This window comes from Argentina anserina, chromosome 6 (assembly GCF_933775445.1).
Source record: "Argentina anserina chromosome 6, drPotAnse1.1, whole genome shotgun sequence".
In the NCBI taxonomy this organism is placed as follows: Eukaryota; Viridiplantae; Streptophyta; class Magnoliopsida; order Rosales; family Rosaceae; genus Argentina; species Argentina anserina.
This window is the reverse complement of record NC_065877.1, coordinates 6,821,414-6,832,715: the sequence shown is the minus strand read 5'-3', so window position 1 is coordinate 6,832,715 and position 11,302 is coordinate 6,821,414.

The following is an 11,302-nucleotide window of genomic DNA, read 5'->3' as shown; positions in this document are numbered from 1 at the left end:
AAACAGGCTGGTTAGAGAAATAGGGTTGTGGTGGTTATTTAATTGTAATTTTAAGTAAAACGGCAGGGGAAAAAAGGTTTAAAATAAAATTCATTAAATGAGCTCCGTATTTTTTCGAAAGCAGTTCTCAAAGCTGGGTGTGTGCTACTTCTTGTAAACCAACTTCATGAGGTATTGTTTTTCCTAAAATCGATTATGTGAGTCTCACCAAACACCATCCAAAATTGCTTTTGACCCAAAAGCAGGGCTCAAAAGCAATCCTAAACTAGCCCTTAGTCAATTTATCTCTTAAAACTAATTACGACTTTTGCATGCTAGTTGTCACAAACACTAAGCTATGACACAACTAATATGTAAACTATGATAGTTTACAAACTAAGCTACCCTAGTACGTGTACCATAATTTAAACTCCAAAAACACAAAAAATAGAATAAAACTATCTCCGACCCAAGTTTGAGCCATACCCAAAGACCCTAGCCCAACCGAAGGTTGAGATAGCAACAACCCTAGCTTCTTGCCCATTAACCACTGCCAACTCCGAGCTCAGGAAGCCAGCCTATCCAGCACCACCTTGCCATCATGTTCAAGAAATCCAATAGACCCATGGCTAAAATCAACCCCATTAGTTGTTGTTGTCCCTTTTGACTATCAAATTCGACCACAAACCAAAAGGTGGCAATTTAGAAACCGATGCTCAACAAATGACCACGATTAGCCAAAAACATTCCACCCTCGCCTTCTTTTAGTCACGTATATGTTCGAACCAACTGTTGTTGTTGCACGCCCAAATGCACATTACACTGTTTTTATTTTGTTCCAGGCCGCCAATGAGGACCACGCAACCCTTATTTGTTACCCAAGATTACGCTCGACCACTTGCCAAAAGGTTGGATCAAAGCCCGTGTACTCGAGATGAGCGAGATGAAGATCACCACTACCACTAGGGGTGAGCATGGGTCGGTTCAGTCCCAAAATTGACGAAAACTGACCCATAACTAGAATTTCTCAGTTCTGTTCGAATCTGGCTCTAGTGATGTTGAAATCGGCCAAAGCCGAACATGTCGGGTCGATCTGGGTTCGAGCTCAATCGAGCCGAAATCAGATGGGGAAAACTTAATCATCCTTTGATTGGAGTTGTTGCCAGAATGAAGGACCTCCAAGTCGTCTGCAGCCTAATAGGTCCCCATCGAGCTCACCAGATCACCATGGTTGTAGGATAGATCGTGCAACCTTGATTCTCGCTAGGGATAGAGAGGACAACGATTGTGGTGCAGCAATGTTGTCACAAAGAAATGGAAACTCAAATCAAACTTGGAATGAATAAAGGAGGTCACGCTTACAAAGATGAAGGTTGGAAGGTCACTGGAGCTCAACGGCTGCGCTGGGAATCTCGGCAGCACCTATTTATTCCTAAATCGACTTTCTAGAAGTCACGCTCGAATCACACATGCATAATATGGGTTTTGGAGAGGAGAATGAGAGGAAGAAAATGGTGGTGGTCTCATGGCCATTGGTGGCCAAACGGCGGCGCGCGATGAGGAAGTCTCGCCGACACTGCTGGGTTTTGAAGGGGAAGAGAGAGAGAGAGAGACGAAAAAGAAGAAGAGAGGCGAGAGGGAGTGAGGCACTGAGACAAAGTGTTAGGGTTTTTTTAGTAAATACATGGACCAATAGGAGTGTGACATGTGGCACATTATAAAAATTATGGTCAGTTCGGGCCAACAAAAATCAAAAACCGAGACCAACTCGTTTTTTGTAGATCGGTTCAGTCTCATATCGGTTCGGGCTTCATCATCTCCAAGACCGGCCCGTTCAGTCTTTTTCGGTATGATCTGTTCAGGTTTTCGGCTTTTGGGCTGAAACACCCACCCCTAACTACCACTATCCCCACAACTCGGTCGAATTCTCACCCATAGAAAATACCAACGGAAAGAACGTGATCTTGTTTAATTGTAACTCTTTTTTTTTGTTATAATTTCATTTGATAAAGCAATAAAAAAACAAGTTCTAAAATAATTATAGCTCTAATTAATTTTATTTAGCAGGGTTTTGGTCTAGCCCCCTATCATGTTTTTTTTCTATTTTTCTTGATTAATAATATTTTCATGAAATTGTTTTTAAAAAAACTCAACCATGTCTTATATTTGGTAGATTTCATCATTTTATGCTCCAACTCCAATTGATTTTCTATATTATGAACATTAATCATTCATCAATCTTTCCTAATTAATAGGAAAACTAAAACCAATGTGTTTGAAATATTGACATCTCCAACTCAAACACATTTCATATTTTATAGATTCCATCGGTATTTTTTTTATAGAGGGAATTTTGTTCTATCATTCTTTGAACTTGAGAAAGTTTAAGATATATGGAAATTGTTAGAGTTGTTCTTAAACTTCACTACCATAACTGGAAGCCACTCTTTAGTGTCAATAGATTTAACAATAAATAAAACTCCCTATAATACCCATGCAGGGATAAAAAAAATTAGTAAAACTAATATAAGAAAAAGGTAATAGGGTAAGCTGTACAAAAATCAAAACTAAATCGGAATAAATTGAGGACGCGGGAGTTTGGCAATTTGCTGAGCAGAAGCCATCTACAGACTACGGCTTCACCATATAGTGTGAGCATGATTTCCTCCGTGATTTGTCGAGAGGGGGGGTATAATCTGATTATATATAGATCATCAATTGTGTGTAATATACATAAATAAAAACACTAATCATCTTGGTATCAGAGCAAAAATCAGCTCTGTCTTTCTTTTCTGGGTTTCTTTTGTCGGGCAGACGGGACTCCTCCACTGAAGCTGAGCTCGACTGGAGCAGCAGAGCCCTCGTCGGCTGCCTTGGCATTTCTCACGTCCAACGAGCTCCTACCGCATCTACCATCTGCCGCCTGCCTTATCCCGACCAGTGACTCACCGGTGCGCCTTCTCCAGTCCAGCGACCATAGCCGCGCGCCTTTTCCTGTCCAGCGCCCACACCCGCGCGAGCAACGCCGCGTCGCTGCTCTCGGTGGAGCTCGCGACTCCAAGGCTTGTCCGGTCAGCCCTCTCGCCGTTGGCGTCCCTCCAAGACCTGTTTTTCTGACTCCAAGAACCGACCTGAATTTTTGAGCTCCACATTCGACACATACCGGATCCGACCTGGCCCATCCCAGACTCCACCAACCCAATCCGGACCAACTTTGACCCGACCCGAACCAGATTTGGTTGTCTTGGTTGTCAGTGCAGGTTCACCGACAGTGCACGTGCACCCAAGACGGGTTCATATCCTTTTTTTTTTTTTGCTGTTTCTATTGTATAACTCCTGATTTGTTAATTATTTTTTCAATGGGTCCTGGCGACGACATTGAGAGTTTTCAGATCCATGATGTTTCGACATTTGAAGTATATGTCAAGGGTACCGACAGTGGTTCATTTGGGGGAACCAAACTCAATTGGACCAATTTCCGTAAATGGAAGAGAATTATGGCAGCTCATCTTCGCGGCATACAAAAAATGTGGCATGTAACCGTAGTCACTAAAGCTCCTAGTGCCGATGATATTGTTGCATACACTAAGTGGGACGACGATGATGGTCTTGTAATGTCAGTCTTGTGGAAAGCTATGAATGAAGAGAAAGTTGATCTGGTGGAGGCGTGTGACACTGCGCAAGCAATATGGAAGACACTCGAAGGCTTATATACTAATGACTCTGATTTCATACAAGTTCATGAGTTAATGTGCACAGCTTTGACGATGCAACAGGATGGGCAGCCGGTGGCACAATATTTCACCAAACTAAAGAATATTTGGGCTGAGATTGATGTGAAACGTCCTTGCTTGATCAAGAATCAGGAGGATATTATTTGGTACCAAAAATAAAAGGAGATTGAGCGAGTTCACCATTTCCTAAAAGGTCTTAATGCAAAGCATACCAGTACAAAAGGGGAATTACTCAGAAAGACCAACCCTTCTAGCCTAATTACAACTTTCACATATATCCGTAAGGATGAATCTCAACATGAGAATCTTCATCATACACAAATTGAAGTTTCGAGCCTTACTGTAAGTGCTAGCTCACCAGCACCACCTCTTCAGCATGCAACTCTATCTCCACTTCATCAGCGAGGACCACCACCAGGCTTCGGGAATCAGCCTCGCCCTCCTTGCTCTTATTGTCATGATACTAACTATGCTCGGGCAACCTGTTGGAAGCTGTACCCACACCTTAGGCCTAAGCGGCCTAATTATCATCCCAAGGCGAAAGCAGCTATTCAATTCGTCCAGGAACCAAATATTTATGGTTTGCTTGGACATGATCATCATACATCAGGAGGCGCAATACCTACAGCATCCATAGCTGGTCGCGGTAAAATTGGTATGGCTTTAAATATTTCTCACTTTGTTGGTTTTGATACATGGATTATTGATTCTGGTGCGTCTGATCATATAACTTATGGAAAATATTATTTTACCATATTGTCTCCTTCACCAGTACCCTATGTTACTAATGCTAATGGTGAGACTTTTCCTGTATTAGGGAAACGGTATGTTCGCATTACTCCCACCATAGAGCTTCACAGTGTGCTCTATTTACCTGCTTTATCTCATCATTTAATATATGTTCCCCAATTGAATACTAACGCTAAGTGTTATGTGACATTTTTTCCTATGTATGTGATATTTCAGGATCTTCTCATCAGGGAATTAATTGGTCGGGGGTATCTGAGGGGGCGGTTGTTTCATCTGGATCAGACATATGAGGGGGAGAAACCAGGGGCACAGTCTCGGACCGCTTTAATCTCCACTTCTAACAAGCTAAGTGAAGTTTGGTTATAGCATCGTCGCTTAGGACATCCATCTTTTAGTGTTTAAAAAAAATCCATGCCTACTTTATTTTTTAGTGTGGATGAGTCTTCTTTACGTTGTGAGACATGTGTTTTGGGCAAAAGTCATCGGTCTACCTATTCCTATAGTAATTCTCATAAACATATTCTTCCTTTTGAATTAATTTATTCTGATGTTTGGGGACCTTCCAAAGAGTCTACTGTGTCAGGGATGCAGTAATATGTGTCATTTATTGATGATTGCACCCGTCTTTCGTGGATCGTTCTCCTCAAAACTAAATATGAGGTTTTACCGACTTTTCAAGCCTTATATACCACTGTGCAAACACAATATAATGCCACAATTAGAGTTATTCGTTCTGATAATAGGGGGAATATGTGAATCATGTCTTTCAAGAGTTCTTTAACACACACAGAATTGTTCATCAAACAACGTGTCCTTACACACCCGAGCATAATAGAGTTTATGAAAGGAAAAATCATCATTTACTTGATATGACTCGGTGTATTCGTTTTAGTGCCCATATACCTAAGTACCTTTAGGGTGATGCTGTCATAACTTTCGCCCACCTCATTAATCGTCTTCCCTCTCGTGTCTTTCAGGGAAAAGTTTCATATGAGGTGCTTGCATCTCATGTCTCCTTACCCTCTTTTCATAATCTTCTTGCCCGTGTTTTCGGTTGTGTTGCTTTTGTCCATCTTTCAAAACATCAGCGGTCTAAATTGGATGCCCGGGCAATTAACTGTGTGTTTGTTGGGCACAGAAGACATCAGAAAGGGTACCGGTGCTATCATCCACATACCAGGAAGTACTATGTCACTATGGATGTTACTTTCTTTGAGGACATGAGCTATTTTGCCTCTTCTGATATTGCTCTTCAGGGGGAGAATTCATATTTTGAAGAGCTGTATCATGGAGAGGGGGAGACAAGTAAGCCACTAGATATGGTGACAGGTTCAATTGAGATTACCAATGTGTCAGCTACACAGGCGCCACCGGATCATTCTGACGGTGTAGTCACTCCAGAGATTCAGGTACTAGAAGATGAAAACACAACTGCCTCTCATGTCTCTCATACTACTACACCTGACCAATGCTCTCCTGGTACGAAAGATCACTCATCTGAGGTTAGTCATCCTATTGGGGCCAATACTAGTGAGGTTAATAGTAGACAATATGTCTTGCCAAATAGGTCTACTCGGGGTCAGCCAACAAAAAAGTATGAACCTACCCTTCAGACTAAAACAAAGTATCATGTGGCAAATTTTATGTATACCAAAAGATTGTCTAAGTCATATGAATCATTTGTGAATCAAATATCTACTGTATCAGTATCAGTACCTAACAAAGTGCATTATGCATTAGGAGATCCAAAATGGAGGAAAACAATAGAGGAAGAAATTGAAGTATTACAAAAGAACAATATTTGGGAACTTGTATATCCACCACATGGCAAGAAGACTGTGGGATGTCGTTGGGTGTTTACAGTGAAGCTTAATCCAGATGGGTCAGTGAGCCGATATAAAGCACGTCTAGTAGCAAAAGGGTTCATCCAGACATATGACATAGACTATGATGAGACATTTGCACATGTTGCAAAGATAAACACTATTCGGGTATTGCTCTCTTTTGCTGCTTGCTTAAACTGGCCACTCAGATAATTTGATGTTAAGAATGCATTCATTCATGGAAAACTTACAGAGGAAGTGTAAATGGATCTTCCGCATGGATATGTGAGTGGTAAGATATTGATTATTGCTCTTAAATTGATTGATTTCATATACATATTAAAATGGTATATATAGCCTAATTCATACTAATCACTAATCACTTTGTGATTTACGGAGGGAATCACGGGCCGTGATTCCCGGCTGGATTCACGCCGACACTCCCCCTCAAGTTGGTGCATACATATCAACCATGCCCAACTTGCTAAGTGAATCATAAAAGGCCCTTTTAGACACTCTTTTTGTGAGCATATCGGCGAGTTACTCTTCTGTAGAAACAAAAGGAAAACAAATGATCTCCGCGTCTAGTTTTTCTTTTATAAAGTGACGATCAATCTCCACATGTTTCGTACGATCATGTTGCACATGATTATGTGAAATATCAATAGCTGCCTTGTTGTCACAGTACAGCTGCATAGCACATTTAGGCTTAATACCCAAATCTTGTAGCAAATTTCTAAGCCATAACAATTCACACACTCATTGAGTTATACCTCTGTATTCAGCTTCCGCACTAGATCGAGCTACCACATTTTGTTTCTTACTCTTCCATGTAACAAGATTACCCTCAACAAAGGCAAAATACCCTGATGTGGATATCTGATCTGTAATATTTTCAACCCAGTCTGCAACTGTGAAGCCACAAATTTCAAAGATATTCTTGTGATTAGAGAACATTACTCCTCTCCCCGAAGCTGACTTTAAGTACCTCAAGATCCTTACAACAACATCCATGTGGTCATCGCTGAGATTATGCATGAACTGACTTACTACACTTACTGCATACGCAACATCTGGTCTGGTATGTGATAGATAAATCAGGCGTCCAACTAGCCTCTGATAACGAGGTTTTTTAGTAGAGACTTGATCTGGATACTCTGTTAACCGATGATTCTGCTCAATAGGAGTATCAATGGGAGTGCAGTCTAACATATTGTCTATGTTAGTAGATCAATGATGTACTTCCTCTGACACAGATAGATACCATCACTTCCCCGGGCTACCTCAATGCCCAAGAAATACTTGAGTGTACCTTGGTCCTTCATCTCAAACTCTGTGGCTAGCTGCTTTTGTAATCTGTCCACCTCAATAGTATCATTACCAGTAACTACCATATCGTCAACATATATGATTAGGGTTGTTACCTTCCCTTGTTGATGTTTGAGAAATAATGTGTGGTCTGAATTACTCTGCATATAGCCAATTTTCCTCATGAATTGTGAGAATCTTCCTAACCAAGCACGAGGTGACTGTTTAAGACCATACAAAGACTTTCTCAATCTGCATACGGAGTTACTTGGAGAAGCGGCCACATATCCAGGCGGAAGATCCATGTATACTTCCTCTGTTAGTTCTCCATGAAGGAATGCATTCTTAACATCAAACTGCCTAAGTGGCCAGTTTAAATTAGCAGCGACAGAGAGCAATACCCGGATAGTGTTTATCTTTGCAACATGTGGAAATGTCTCATCATAGTTTATGCCATATGTCTGGGTGAACCCATTCGCTACTAGGCGTGCTTTATACCGGCTTACTGACCCATCTGGATTATGCTTCACTGTAAACACCCAACGACATCCTACAGTCTTCTTGTCATATGGTGGAGGTACAAGCTCCCAAGTATTTTTTTTGTAATGCTTCAATCTCTTCCTCCATTGTTTTCCTCCATTTTGAATCTCCCAATGCATCATGCACTTTGTTAGGTACTGATATAGTAGATATTTGATTCACAAATGACTCATATGACTTAGATAATCTTTTGGTATATATAAAATTCACTACCGGATACTTGGCTTTAGTCTGAAGGGTAGGTTCATATTTTTTTGTTAGTTGACCCCGATTAGACCTATTTGGCAAAACATATTATCTACTATTATCCCTAATAGAATGACTAACCTCATATGAGTGATCTTCTGTACCAGGAGAGCATTGATCAGGTGTATAAACAGCTATACGGGAAACATGAGGGGTAGTTGTGTTGTCATTTTCTGGTGGCGTGAAACACGGCCCGTGATTCACGGATTGTTTTGTGGGTAGACTAGTATATATGTAGTTGATATGTGTATGAATAATTATCAAGCAAATAATCAGTTTAAATTTAACATGGTATCATAGCGGGTCTCACTCCAGTCGCGCCTTCAATCTGTCGTGGGCCCGAGTTGGGTGCCACTTTGTCATTGGCCCAAGATGGGTGTCATTATCATGTCATCGGAGAGTTTCTGATTGGATGCTCACCTAGTGTCGTTGGTTACTGGACCTTGGTTTATTTCGTCCCAGTATGTGGGATGTTAATCTGTCACGTGCAGACCTAAAAATTAGGTTGCACATGAGGGGGCATATTGGAGAGGAGAGATCCCACATCTAAGAAGTGACAAAGAAAATAAAACTTATAAATGCATGGAGTGTTGAGTTTTAATCATAAAAGGCCTCGGTACAATTGGTTATTATCCACACACTTATAAGTTTTATTTTCTTCATCACTTCTTAGATGTGGGATCTCTCCTCTCCAACATACTTGAGGCCAGAAAAATGGGCTCTGCTTCCATGTATGACAATACTAGTAAAAGGGAAAATAACTCATGTCCTCAAAAAATGTAACATCCATAGTGACATAGTACTTCTGAGTAGGGGGATGATAGCACCGGTACCCTTTATAATGTCCTCCGTACCCAACAAACACACATTTAACTGCCCGGGCATCCAACTTAGAACGCAGATGTGGTGGAAGATGAACAAAAGCAACACAACCGAAAATACGGGCAAGAGGATTATGAAAAGAGGGTAATGAGACATAAGATGCAAGCACCTCATAGGGAACTTTCCCTTGAAGGACACGAGAGGGAAGACGATTAATAAGGTGGGCCGAAATAATGACAACATCACCCCAAAGGTATTTAGGCATGTGGGCACTAAAAAGAATACACCGAGCCATGTCAAATAAATGACGATTTTTTCTTTCAGAAACCCCATTTTACTCAGGTGTGTAAGGAAACGTTGTTTGATGAACAATCCCGTGTTTGTTAAAGAACTCCTGAAAGTGATGATTCACATATTCCTCCTATTATCAGAACGAAGAACTCGAATGGTGGCATTATATTGTGTTTGGACAGAGGTATGAAAGGCATGAAAAGCTGGAAAAATCTCATATTTAGTTTTAAGAAGAACAATCCCTGAAACACGTGTGCAATCAACAATAAATGACACAAAATATTGCATTCCTGACACAGTAGACTCTTTAGAGGGTCCCCAAACATCAGAATAAATTAGTTCAAAAGGAAGAAAACTTTTAGTAGAAATACTAGGAGAATAAGTAGATCGATGACTCTTGCCCAAAACACATGTCTCACAACATAAAGAAGACTCGTCCACACTAATAAACAAAGTAGGCATAGATTTTTTCATACACTAACCGATGACTTTTGCCCAAAACACATGTCTCACAATGTAAAGAAGACTCATCCACACTAAAAAACAAAGTAGACATGGATTTTTTTAAAACACTAAAAGATGGATGCCATAAGCGACGATGTCATAACCAAACTTCACTTAACTTGTCAGAAGTGGAGAGTAACGCGGTCCGAGACTGTCCCCCTGGTTTTCCCCCTGCGTATGTCAGATCCAGATGAAACAACTGGCCCCTCAGATACCCTCGACCAATTACCAGTCCGGTGAGAACATCCTGAAATATCACATACATGGGAAAAAATGTTACAGATCACTGAGCATCAGCGTTCAATTGGGGAATAGATATCAAATGATGAGATAAAGCAGGTACATATAATACTTTGTTAAGCTCTATAGTGGGAGTAATACGAACGGATCATGTCCCTAACACGGGGAATGCCTCACCATTAGCATTAGTAACATAGGGTACGGGTGGAGGGGACAATACGGTAAAGAAAGATTTATCATAAGTCATATGATCAGATGCACCAGAATCAATAATCTAACTATCAAAACTAACAGAGTGAGAAATATTCAAGGTCATACCAATTTGACTACGGCCAACGATGGATGTTGTAGGTGCTCCGCCAGCAGTATGATGATCATGCCCAACCACACCATAGATATCTGGTTCCGAAACTAAGTGAAGAGTTGCTCTTGCCTGGGGACGATAATTAGGCCTCTTGGGCCTAAGATGCGGATATAATTTCCAACATGTCGCACAAGCATGGTTAGTATCATGGCAATAAGAGGAAAGAGGGCGAGGCTGATTCCCGAAACCTGGTGGTGGTCCTTGTCGATGAAGGGGAGCGGAAGTTGCTTGCGGAAGGGGTTGTACCAGAGATCGAGCATGAATAGTAAGGCTGGAAATGACAACCGGTGCCGGAAGAATACTCTCCTGCTGAGACTCATCCTTTCGGATATAGGTGAAAGCGGCAAGGTGGTTCGGTCATTCAGAGCAATTCACCTTTCGCACTGGTATGCTTGACATCAAGACCTTTCAGGAAATGGTGAACTCGTTCAAACTCCTTGTCCTTGTCGTACCAAACAACATCCTCTTGATTTTTTATCATGGAAGGACGTTTCACATCAATCTCAGCCCAAATATTCTTTAGCTTGGTGAAATAATGCGCCACCGGTTGCCCATCCTGATGTATGGCCAAAGCAGTGCACATTAACTCATGAACCTGTATGAAATTAGAGTCATTAGTATATAAGCCAGTCAGTGTCTCCCAGATTGCCTGCGCAGTAGCACATCCCTCCACCAGATCAACTATCTCATCATTCATAGCT